General features: G+C 37.9%; 1 protein-coding gene across 2 annotated transcripts in view; it reads right to left on the bottom strand.

The window, feature by feature from the left end:
- LOC127620282 (guanine nucleotide-binding protein subunit beta-like protein 1) overlaps positions 1 to 4,836 on the bottom strand; it is a 40,261-nt gene extending 35,425 nt beyond the window's left edge. The window contains exon 1 of one of the 2 annotated variants that reach the window (XM_052093474.1): positions 4,792 to 4,836. The gene's annotated coding sequence lies outside the window, so the exon portion shown is untranslated. Of the gene's footprint in view, positions 1 to 320; positions 2,690 to 4,791 lie in introns of those variants that run through there. The other variant, XM_052093466.1, reaches the window with a different exon arrangement.
- Positions 4,837 to 13,455: the final 8,619 nt, after the last annotated feature.

Below are 13,455 nucleotides of genomic sequence, written 5' to 3'. Positions count from 1 at the left end.
CAGTGACAATTACATGACCACTAAACAGAAACATGTCACAGAGTGAGCTTATTTTTCATTTTGAGATTGATTATGTTGTGATTTTGCAGCGTACATTGATTGTCAGAGACGTGTCATAGCAGCCAAACTGATATACAATGCTGAAATGCTATCATTACAAAAATCATTACAATTAACCATGTTTTGAACACCCGTCTCAGCAAAATGTTTGCTAAACAAGTTTTATTATAATTTAATGTTCGTTGATGGATATTATTCAATAAAAGTGAATGTTCGTTAATGACTGTAAACCTCCATGCCCTGCATGACGTAACGCATACCTGCATCTTATCGGAATGAATGAAAGATTTCCGCACAAGTTTCCAAGTCCGATAAAGTGTCATTCCGTTGCACTTTCCCCAGCTGAAAGGTGGAAATTCCAACTCTCGGAGTTCCTCATAAGAGAGAAAATTTGTGGACACACACACACACACACACACACACACACACACACAGAGTGCATATGTCACTGGACTCAATGCACTGAAGCAGCATATATAGCCTACAACAGGCGAGTGTTTCAAACAGCTAGACAGAGCGCAGTTAAATGGAGCACAATGCAGCCTCTTCAAAACTGAACTTCAACTTAACACACATATTAAAAAAGCAATGGTTTGGTGTCTCCTGTTAAGCCATCTGCGAATTGAAATTAGACAGTCTAGACCGTCACTAAAAAAATGGTGTGCGCTTACTAAGATTACTACAGTAACCTGAAAGAAGAACAGACAGACGCACATTGTGCACATTCTTTCACTGAGTTGGGCAGCGAATCTTCACATAATGACAGAATATGATGCATTATATTTTAATTATGCAATCTTTAAAACATTTTGTAACATATTATTTTATAACAGCCTATAATAATGAATAGACGATACACTAGAAAAACAAAACACAATACAGCAGCCATAGACGTAGTCAGACATGTTATTATATATACAGTTATGAGTATGTAATTGCCCCTCGAGTAGACAACTTGTGGCTATACTTTTTAAACAGTGTTTAAACAGTGCCTTACCATAACTTATTTACTATACTGTATTTTTTTATAAACAAGGAATGAGTGGTAATCGACATTCTACCTTCTACAAGGCTATATTCCATCACGTTCATTATGCAGACACTTAACCATCACGTGTGACAACATCAGCACATGGACGCTTCACTGTGTGTGTATCACTCCGCTTGTATTCATGCTGTTCTAAACTAAAGTGTAAGAGTTGTGCATATGTGTTAGGAGTTACTGTCTTTATTTTTGAAATTACATATGTTAGCCAGCAGGTTGTGGAAAAATATCTTTTTTTGTGTAATATGAGCCAGTTGGTGATGTAAAGTGAATCTGTTAGTCATTGTTTACATAGAACAGCGCTCGTGCTCCGTGATCTCTCATATTACTAATACATTACCAAAGCTAGGAAATAGCTTTAAACAGCTTTAAACTGACAACTGCAGGATTAAGACTAATCACTGCTGTGAGACACAACAGACTGATTTATTACTGATTTTATAAAAGATGCTTACGTTTTATCTGAGTTTCCACATTGGATACATTCTGTTTGAAATGGCGGAGGACATAGCTGTTTCTATAGTGAATGACTCTTGTGCACAGGCTTCCGCGAAATAGAGGAAAACCCCCGCTTGGACGTGGAAAACAGACGTCCAACAGCTTTGCAGATCCTTGGCATTCTAGCTCTCATTTGTCCAAGTATTAGCACTTGCCATAGTTGAGGTGCCTTGTCGGGCACTTCTCATGCACCTTATTTTCTGTCAGCTGAGGACATGTAAGGCGTCTATTTTCCAAACTCTCTAGTACTCTGATGTGCTTATCATCATCTCATCTAGGAAGTCACAAAAAATCCAAGTACAACGTCCAAAGAACAGCAGGCTTCTCTAGTATCAAAAAAGGTTACAGTTCATGGCTCTACAATCAGAAAGACACTGGACAAAAATGGCATGCATGGAGGCGTGGTGAGGCGAAAACCACTGTGTTGGGGCTTTGTTCGGGTTATTAGCAATAATTAATAATTATCAAAGATAATTATTAAAATCAAAAGAACATTGATTACAATCAACATTAGCGTATCAATCCTTCAAATGAACAATCAACAAAGATAACTATCAATTATCAAAATCAATATAATATTAAGAATTAATTTTGCCGGGGCATCACCCTGGAACCTGGGACTAATAACCAAACAGTATAGCAGTCTCAATACAGTAGGGTGATCATACGTCCTCTTTTTCCTGGACATGTCCTCTTTTTCGTACCTTAAAAAAAACATGAGGCCGGGATTACAAAATTTGCAAAAATGTATAGGGATTCGGCATTAGTTGCATTCATGATGTGCATCTGGTCTAATACTTCATTGTGTGTGCACACATATTTGCATTGCTTTAACCCGCCTTCTCGCACACCAATTGGTTGATTTTTAATAGACTTGCAGCAACTATTGGCCAAATTCCTGCCTATTAATCTCTCCGCGAACGTGCGATGCACCTCGGCATCAAACAGTTGCTTGACAGTAGCAGCAAATGACAGCTGAGTGGAAACAATGCCCAAACGAAAGTGCAAATTTACAGAAGATTTGCATAAAAAATTCCCATGCTTTCGTCAAGGTCGAGATCCGTGGGAAGAAGTATGTATGACATGTAAAGCTGGCACTTATGTTATGTTACAGCCTTATTCCAAAATGGATTAAATTCATTATTTTCCTCAAAATTCTACAAACAATACCCCGTAATGACAACGTGAAAGAAGTTTGTTTGAAATCTTTGCAAATTTATTAAAACTAAAAAACAAAAAAATCTGTGTTAGCTCTGCGAAGCAAAAAGTGTCAGCAAAAGGTGAAAGTTCATCAGGTAAATTAACAGACTAGTTTTTGCAACCATGTAAAAGTGTTATCACGTTGCTTTATTTTCTATGGCCATTCAAAATAATAGCAATAGTAAATGAAGGTACAATCATGGCATCAAATGTTATATTAGTACATGGACATTCAAAAGAATGTTGGACATTTTTATTTATTTAAATACATTTATGTTATGATAATAGTGTCTTTTTCACTGTATTAAAGTTTGCATTCCTAGTAACGCTGTTTTGCATTATTCGAGGTCTGAAAACACTGCACTTTTTTATTTTGACCAGTTGACATTTTTTGCAAATAAATGCTATAAATGATAATATTTTTGGGGGGAATTTGGGAGAAATGTTGTCAGAACTGTATAGAATAAAACAAAAATGTAAATTTTACTCAATCACATACCTATAAATAGCAAATCCACAGAAACTGATAATTTTGCAGTGGTCTCTTAATAATTCCAGAGCTGTGTATGTATATACTGTATAGTGTCGACATATCGGCAATCCTGCTCACAAGATATCACCATCAGGCACTAAAAAATAAATAAATATCGGTCGAACAATAATCAATAATATGCCATGAATGCTGTTGATTCAGCATGAACTTGGAAAATTCCTTCAAGAAAAATGTGGAAAATGGTCCTGCAGGTCCATTCTAAAGCTCAGTTAAACAAACAGAGGAGGAAATGAGTGGTACACACGCCCTTTATTGTGCTGCCAAGCAATGGTAAAGGAAAGGGGGTGTCTGGACTGGAAAAACAGCCCTGTAGAAGATAGAGAACTGAAGTCAGACACAAGTGCTTCCACACCCACTGTCACCCCTGTCAGAATGACAGAGCCGAGCGACGAGCTGCATTGTTCCTGTCCAAGGCATGAACGCCACGCTAAGGCTGAGACAGATAAGGGCTGAATGCATAGCTGCTCTTGTGTGTGTGGGTGATGGTGGCCACTTTGTCATTGCATCCAGACTTAAGGAGTTTTAGTGCTGATTACTAAAGAGGCCAGCAGGTAACACTTGTTTATCAGTGGACTTCATCACCTGTTCCCTTCCAGTGGTGTACGACGAGATTAAGTGATGCAGGATTACTGGACAGAATGCGGCAGGTTCGTGTCCACTGCTGACACCACTTTCAGTATTTGGAAAGATAAGCTACGTTAAAATGTGTGAATTTCACAACATTAGAAAACATAAAAAAATAACAAGTGCATCTGCAAGCAAATGATGCTGCCTTTTTTATGAAAACTAACATCAGTTATCTTAAGCCATTTTTGCAATTACTTTTAATCAACTCATAACAATTTAATATTAGTGGATTATGACATCAGTTCCCCTCAAATTACCACAGATTTAGTTCATCACATTAACTATGGACACGTTCTACTAAGTTTGACAACCATAGTGTCCAAACACTGTCTTGATTTTGAAGATTATATGCATTGTTTTAAACATGACAACTTTTTGGGAAATGTTTTGCTTGAAATGTTTGATTTTGGTATCATTTATATGAATAAATACCCCTTGTTTTGTTGTCTAATCTATCTAAATCCACTAAATGCGCATGGATGCAATGGGGGATTATATTTCTAAAAACAGCACACTAATGCCAAAGAGTTTGATGCACATATAAGCACCCTGATTTAAAACTGCAGTAACAGTCTGTGTTGACAGGAATGATAAACCCTTGACAGCTTCATACAATAGCACCAAAAATACTAAACTCTCTGCACACACTGACGCATCAATACTACCAACTAAAGAATTAAAAGTCACAAAATACCTCGCATAACAACATATATATAAATAATAATATATATAACAATTATTTTGCGTTAAACAATACGGTCAAAACATAACCATTATGCAATCAGTTAAAGGAATGTGAACGTAGTACCTGAATAAACTGTAGCGCGACACGTGTAAGGGATGAAATCAAAACATGCGACAGTGAACACGAAAAGCCCCTGTGCCGGTAAAATGGTGGCTTCGGCGCTGCCTGATTTTCATTTACAAAACGAACTAACTAGTCAGGCTTGAAAGTGTTTATGTTTGTTGGTCAGGGTTTGTTTCTTTCTATCTATTTCAGTTTGAAAATATACCAAACAACTACAACAAAAAATGGTGAAAATTAGATTAGATATCTCTGGTAACCATATTTCAACCAATTTCATAATAATTTGATACATATATGCTACTGGCAAAATAGCATATTAAAGGACCATGGTTTTTACATGGTATTCCAAGGTACTCTCTGTAAATTTTAAATGACTAAAAGCTACTTGAGGCTCTATATTGGATCAGACATCAGGAACCCTCCCCTCCAGTCAATGGCCGAGATCAGAATGGCACACTACCACCATACTTACAGTCATATGTGGCAGACGAAGTAAGAGTAGTTTGGGTAGTAGTAGAGTACAATGGGGCAAAATGCTCCTTTGATTTGATTTTCTCCCAAAACACTAAATAGCACCAAAAACATTCAGTATTTTGCTAAACAGCTATTTGTCACTATGAACTGCACATTTTTCCTCACCTGTGAGATCATTTTCAATTTTGTCCAATAACTGTCCAATAAGTGAAAGAATAGTATTTGGGGTAAAAAGCCCCCTTGTTGCAAGGGCTAAGGCCCCTACTAAACTAATTGTTTTCCTTAAGTGGGGTGAATAGATTTTATATAAAAAATGTTCGAAGTGGGCACACATTGGAATCATCCAATCATGTGGCGATTCATTTGTTTATAGAATACTTAAGATGTACTGAAATGTGATTGAAATTAACAAGAAATTATACCTTTTCTGAAGTGGTTATTTTGAGTAAGCATGAACTTAATTTGCTTTAAAAAAAAAAAAAAAGCACCTTGTTGTTGCAAAAGTATTTGCATAAGTTGAAAAATTGTGAATTATTACTTTTGCCCTGTATGTACACTATATCTCTATAAGCCCCCTAGGGGGCTTTTACCCTAAATTATTTTTTTTTAAACAAACTGTATTCAAAACAGCCTTCTGTTTTTGTTTCTCTTTACTCAAATATGTTGCTCCATCAATATTCAATAAAAATACATGTATTTTTTAAAATCTCAAGACATTTTGTGACCAGAAAAAAAGCTAATTTTCCTTAAGGTGGGCCTTTAGCCCCATTGTACCCTATGCCAATCCAAACTCAGGTAATGAGACACAAATATCCCATGCTACAAGAAAGCCATTGCTTTCCTGTAAGGATGGGTTTACTGAATAGACCAGTCTCTCTCATCTCATTCATGGCAAAAACACTTCTAAGGGCAGTTTTCAATCAGATCTCTATCTATTTCTCACAGAACAAACTGCTGGATGACAATCAGTCAGGTCTTAAAAGTGGACACCCCACCGAGACTGCCCTGTTGTCTGTCACTAAGTCGCTGAGACAGGTGAATCCATCCAGATCATCCGTCCTGACTCTACTGGATCTTTCTGCAGACTTTGAAACAGTCAACCATCGGATCCTACTCTCCAAACTCTCTACTCTGGGCATCAAAGGAACCGTACTTGACTGGTTTAATTCCAATCTCTCAGGTAGCCTTGAGAAGTGAGGTGTCCAGGTCACATCAGCTACTTACTGGGGTACATCAGGGCTCAGTGCATGGGCCCCTTCTCTAATTTATATACACAACATCACTGGGACCCATCATTCTTGCACATGATTTCTCTTACCACTGCTACGCCGATGACACACAGCTCTACTTGTCTTTCCAGCCCAACAACAACACTGACTGCTCGAATCTCTGCCTGTTTGGCAGACATCTTAGCCTGGATGAAGGAACACTACCTGCAACTTAACCCAGACAAGACTGAACTCCTTGTCTTTCCAACCAGTCCTGCTGTTGAACCCAACATCACCATGCAGCTGAGTTAAACTACAGTGATGCCTTCCAAAATGGTCAGAAATCTAGGGGTAACCATCAAAAACCAACTACATTCACATTTATGCATTTGGCAGACACTTTTATCCAAAGCGACTTACAGTGCACTTATTACAGGGACAATCCCCCCTGAGCAGCCTGGAGTTAAGTGCCTTGCTCAAGGACACAATGGTGGTGGCTGTGGGGTTCGAACCAGCTTCCTTCTGATTACCAGATTACCATTTATGTACTTTAGACCACCACCACCACAACTACATTTCTCAAAGACAGCACGATCACACTCTACAATACCAGGAAGATAAGACCCTTCCTCTCTGAACATGCCACACAACTTCTTGTTCAGTCACTTGTCATAACTAGACTGGACAACAGTAACGCTCTCATTCAGGCCTCCCTCCATGCACAATTAGACCCCTGCAAATGATCCAGAATGCAGCAGCACGTCTGGTCTTTAATGAACCAAAGAGAGTGCATGTTACACCACTCCTTGTCTCTCTTCACTGGCTGCCAGTTGATGCACATATCAAATTCAAGGCTCTGATGCCAGCATACAGAACAGTCACTGGCTTTGCTCCAACATACCTAAAATAATTTCTGCAGAGCTACATTCCTACCAGAAGCCTGCAGTTGGCTAAGGAATGGCGCCTTGTTGTACCAAAACAAAGACGCACCAAAAACACTTCCTGGACATTCGTTTCATCGTACCATGTTGGTGGAATGACCTTCCCAACACCATCCATGAAGCTGACTCACCTTCTGTATTCAAAAAATGCTAAAAACACATATTTTCCATGAGCACTTAGACAGACACTAAATAAATTAAAAATCTGTCTTGAATACTACTATTCTGATGCTAGTGAAACTTTGTAATACAGCACTTTTCATACCACTTGTTCTTAAGATGATTCGCTTACAATGTATTCCTCTTTTTTTTAAGTTGCTTTGGATAAAAGCGTCTGCCAAATTAATAAATGTAAATGCAAATGTAAACCATGGATAAACTTTAGAACATCTTGATCTTGCAGGAACAAAGAGTAAGTTTCTCAGAGAACAGAAAGGGTGTCTCTAGATGAGGATGGCCAGAGGGCTCCGCTGGTGAGGCAGCTGTGAAACCCCAAATGGTGCCTCAATTGACTTTTCATTTCTACAGTAAAACAAATGTTACATAATTCATATGGTAAAATTGTTCCTTTTTTGTGAATAGTGTAATAAGCCTCTAGAATCTTTCTGTAATTTATTTATTATGGCAGTGGTGGCTAAATACCAGGATAAAACTCTTCAGATAAATTACTCATTAGTTGTTTGCAAGTTTACATACACCTTAACCAAATACATATACATACATACATACAAACTCAGTTTTTCACAATTCCTGATATTTAATCATAGAAAACATTCCCTGTCTTAGGTCAGTTAGGATCACTACTTTATTTTAAGAAAGTGAAATGTCAGAATAATAGTAGAGAGACTGATTTATGTCAGCTTTTATTTCTTTCAACACATTCCCAGTGGGTTAGAAGTTTACAGTCCATTTTGTTAGTATTTGTAGCATTGCCTTTAAATTGTTTAACTTGGGTCAAACATTTCTAGTTGCCGCAATAAGTTGCTGGAATTTTGGCCCATTCCTCCAGACAGAACTGGTGTAACCGAGTCAGGATTGTAGGCCTCCTTGCTCGACAGAATATCCACATAATTTTCCTTCCTCATGATGCCATCTATTTTGTGAAATGCACCAGTCCCTCCTGCAGCAAAGCACCCCCACAACATGATGCTGCCACCCCCATGCTTCATGGTTGGTATGGTGTTCTTCGGCTTGCAAGCATCACCCTTTTTCCTCCAAACATAACAATGGTCAAACAGTTTAATTTTTGTTTTATTAGACCAGAGGACCAAAATAGTACAAACTTTGTCCCCATGTACACTTGCAAACTGTTGTCTGGCTTTTTTTCTGGTGGTTTTGGAGCAGTGGCTTCTTTTTTGCTGAGCAGCTTTTCAGGTTATGTCGATATAGGACAAGTTTTACTGTGGATATAGATACTTGTCTACCTGTTTCCTGCAACATCTTCACAAGATCCTTTGCTGTTGTTCTGGGTTTGATTTGCTCTTTTAGCACCAAACTACTTTCATCTCTAGGAGACAGAACGTGTCTCCTTCCTGAGCGGTATGATGGCTGCGTGGTCCATGGTGTTTATACTTGCCATATACTATTGTTTTTACAGATGAATGTGGTACCTTCAAGCATTTGCTCCTAAGGATGAACCAGATTTGTGGAGGTCCACAATTTTTTTTCTGAGGTCTTGGCTATTACTTTTGATTTTCCCATGTTCTCAAACAAAGAGGCACTGAGTTTGAAGGTAGGCCTTAAAATACATCCACAGGTACACCTCCAATTCAGTGCACCTCCTATCTGAGGCTAATTGGCTTAGGGCAATTAAAAATAAATTGGAATTTCCCAAGCTGCTTAAAGGCACAGTTAACTTAGTTAACTTACCTTGGTTAACTTCACTTCTGACCCACTGGAATTGTGATATATTCAATTAAAAGTGAAACAGTCTGTCTGTAAACAATTGTTGGAAAAATTACTTGTGTCATGCACAAACTAGATGCCATAAAAGACTTGCCAAAACTATAGTTTGCTAATATTAAATCCGTGGAGTGGTTAAAAAAAAATAGTTTTAATGACTTCAAACTAAGTGTACTGTATGATAACTTCTGACTTCAACACAAAATCACTGTTATTACAATACAACATTTTACCACATTAACTTGGGCTCTGTTTGATAAAATGGGATTTAAACCACAATTAATATTGATAGTCATTATAAAATGCTTCCCTTTTGAAACACAAATCCAAAAGGAATTAAGTGCAACACAAAAAGTACCCCACTGTGCTTGGGTAAAGTACCCAGTCTGTAAACAGCCAAGTTCCTTTTTGTTTCCCTCCTCTATTTCATCCTTTCTCTAATTGAGAAAAAGGGAGGGGGAAGTCTGCTCTAATCCACAGAGCACATAGTGGCCTTTCATATATGCACCGGGTGAGAGAGAACTTTTTGTACATTTCTATCATGGTAAAGAGCTTTCAGGCTCAGCTGGGTCTGAGCAAAAAGATTAGATGTAACCAGAGCACTTTAAACCTCTTCAGAGGCCCTGGATTAGCTCAACTGAGGGTTACTCCATGCATATCCTGCTTAAATAAGACAATAAGATCCACAAGGAGCAGGTACTTCGTAGAATGTTAAAGTAATTTGAAGGGAATCTATGTGTAGCGTATTTAGGGGTTTCAATGAAAATTCGCTAACTGGTTAGTTTGGTGGTGTTGTGTTATGCTATTTGCTTAGCTGTATTGTGTTTACAATATGGCGTCGGCAGGTTGCGCATGTGCTGTAGATTGCCTCGGAAGAGTCTCTTTAGGACTTCCTGTGAACTTTCGTCGCCATGGCAACCAACACCAGTGATTGGTGATCTGGGTCAACACTAATGAAATCAGTTTCAAGGATGCCTATGCATGTCAGTGCATTACAGAATGCACAAACAAACAGTAATTAGTTAAATTGCCCAGATTCTCACACCAATATATGTAGCGAATTTGGTATGATAAATGTTCACTGCACGGGTTAAAGTGTCATGTACATTACCATTATTTGTAAGGGAAACAGTATGTGTGAGCTAGGAATTAAATTAAATGGTCATATTTCTACATTTCTATGTAAGGTAATACAACTTCTCGTTGTATCAGCTCACACTTTCTACTGTAGGGAATGATTAATTCTCTTATTGGAGTAATATTATTCTCATGGCTTATTGACAATAATATTACATATATAGGTATAGCTTTGGAGCAAAATCTTTTAGAAACAGGGATGAGATTATTTATAAAAATATACCACAGTCAACATAGGTGGCGTAGTGGGCTAAAGCACATAACTGTTAATCAGATGGTTGCTGGTTCGAACCCCACGGCCACCACCATTGTGTCCTTGACCAAGGCACTCAACTCCAGGTTGTTCCGGTGGTGATTGTCCCTGTAATAAGTGCACTGTAAGTCGCTTTGGATAAAAGCATCTGCCAAATGCATAAATGTAAATGTAAATAATTTTACATTAGCTTGTAGTCCTGTCATAAGTCATGCATAAAACGTTATACAGTACAAAAAACGCTTTACAAGACAGTAATGATCCTATTCACAATGTCCTGTGGATATACATGTGAACTTATAGACAGTTTGTCTATAATTTAGTGAAGAAATGTCTGTTGTTCTGGGCATTTCTTATGGGGGAAAGGAGTGAATCTGCATTCCTTTGCGATAACGATCAGTGGTGGATCAGACATAAATGGAGCCTGCATGGTCCTCTGCTTGCTACAGTCTTGAGACATCTTTTGGCTTATTCATTAAATGATGAATACATGTGTGTCTGATTGGTCCAGATGCTACATATGTCAAGGAAATTTAAAAGCATTTATACACTTTTCCAAGGTATTTTGGAAAAGCCATTATGGTGAGAGTCACAAACAGAAGCATGGGAACAACCTACTAGCTCACACTTTACCCCACTGTGCAATGGCAACTACATAAAGTAGTCAGTTTAAATTAGGAAGCATTAAAGTGGTAGTTCACCCAAAATTGAAAATTTCCTCAACATTTACTCATGCCATCCCATTTTCGTTTTTTGGATGAGCTATCATTTTAAACAGTGGCTAACATGCTACACTTACTATTTCTGCAGTATATAGCATGTACTGTATACAACCACAGCACACTGCTTGGAATATTGAATCCCACAATGTAACGCGCTAGACTTGACCATCAATTTTCAGTGTGATGAATGAACCAGAAACAATTACAGCTGCATATTATTTCTCTATTTTGTATATAAAAGTATAACGTGTATATTTCACAATGTTCAGTAAGTAGTAATCTAGTGTTCTACTTTGAACATTGCCATGTCATCAGTCATGGAGTAATGAGAAGGACACTCAGGCCTCAAATCAGGCAATTAATGTAAATGGAAGGTGGCAGGCCGTTGAACCCACAGAGGGGGCCGTAAAAACACATCTTTTGCACAGGCTGGTCAGATGCCATGCACCACGTTATCATGAATTATTGGTGCCATCTCAGATAACACGCAATACACCACAATGCCAGTGAGGGAGTGCTGTGGTCTCCCTGGGCCTAAGGAGGGGGGCCAAACATTGTCCAACTTGATGGTAGAGGAGGAAAGGAAATCCCTTGGCTCTCTCTTGCCACAAGGGCATGTAGGTCAGCTTACAGCTCATCACTAAATTAGATAAGCTTTTAGTCAAACAACCAGGCTCTCTTTTAGACCAGTCAGGCATGACCTTGATATAACTGATGATTTAGGAAAATAACTAAACACCAAAAAAAAAAGAAAGTGCACAATCTGCTTCAATTTAATGAATTTAATTAGATGAATTTGACATCTGTGCCACTGCTTTTGATTTTCATACTGTATTTTGCTATTTAGTGCTGTCTCTACTGCAAAGGCTTGTAGCAAGACTACCATGTTCAACCAAGCTATGATGGTTTACTCTAAACGGACACTTTCCTGTTGCAAAATTCTCAGTGCCTTCTCTTATATCACAGCAATTTTATCGTAGTAAACTCCAAACATCAAATAGTTCATTCCAAAAGTACTGTTTAGTGTAAAACATGTTGAAGATTAGTGGACAGGCAATCATTTAATTAAATGGTGAGCTGTTTCCTCATAAAAGCAGTTTATTCAGCATAATGAAGCATCTCCTCCATAGACATCCATAAAAAATACTGCCTCTTATCTCCTCTCCTGTGTACCACCCATAGAATGTCTATGAGGCCACAACGTTATGCTATTTTAGGCTAGGCTTGTGGGTTCCCCTATGTAGAAGGGTTCTGAACTGGGCAGGGGATTTCTATTTCCCAGCATGCATTGCACAGCACTCGACGGAGAATAAATGTTAAAATTAAGTGTTGTATCATGTGACTGTGCAAATTAATGTAAAGAGGGAGACTTGTTGCTGTTTCATTTTCATTGTGTTATAGAAGAGTTTCTGTTATGTTAAAGTTTTTTGGGGTTACCATTATATTGAACAGTGGAGCTTGAGCTTAGTTTGAGGACAAGTACATCTATATATTGTTCTACAATGTCTTGCTTTACTAAATAATTCAATATACAATTAAGTGCCATTAAAACGTATCAGTTAGCTCACTCAGTATTTCAAGTTGAGAGCAATTAACATGCATGTGTAATATAAAGTAAAAAAAAACTATTAACTTAAATTTGAGTTCTGCTAACTTATTAGGGTGTACAGTGCAATGAAACCAGCACAAAACTAGCACTGATTCCCATTTACGAGCCTAGAAATTCATGCTAGTCCAGGCTGTTTTTTTGCTTGCTTGTTTTTTTTGTTTTTTTTTTTTAAAGAAGGGTCTAACTTCCATAGAGAAACAAACACTGTTGTTATTTTTCCTAAGTTTAACCCTTAACCCGAACCTAAACCTAACCATAAAAGGGTTTAGAATGAGACATGGTAAGAGTATTACAGGTTAATGACAAATATCTGTCATTTGAAGCCTATTGCATAAATAAATATGGAATGAGTAACCAAATTTATTCCCAAATGTTTACTTTCTTAAAATAAAGTGTAAGATAGGATGCTAGCCCCAAT

Source organism: Xyrauchen texanus, chromosome 3 (genome assembly GCF_025860055.1).
Source record: "Xyrauchen texanus isolate HMW12.3.18 chromosome 3, RBS_HiC_50CHRs, whole genome shotgun sequence".
Classification (NCBI taxonomy): domain Eukaryota; kingdom Metazoa; phylum Chordata; class Actinopteri; order Cypriniformes; family Catostomidae; genus Xyrauchen; species Xyrauchen texanus.
Note: the sequence above shows the minus strand (reverse complement) of the source record. Positions and strands in the feature narration are given on the sequence as shown.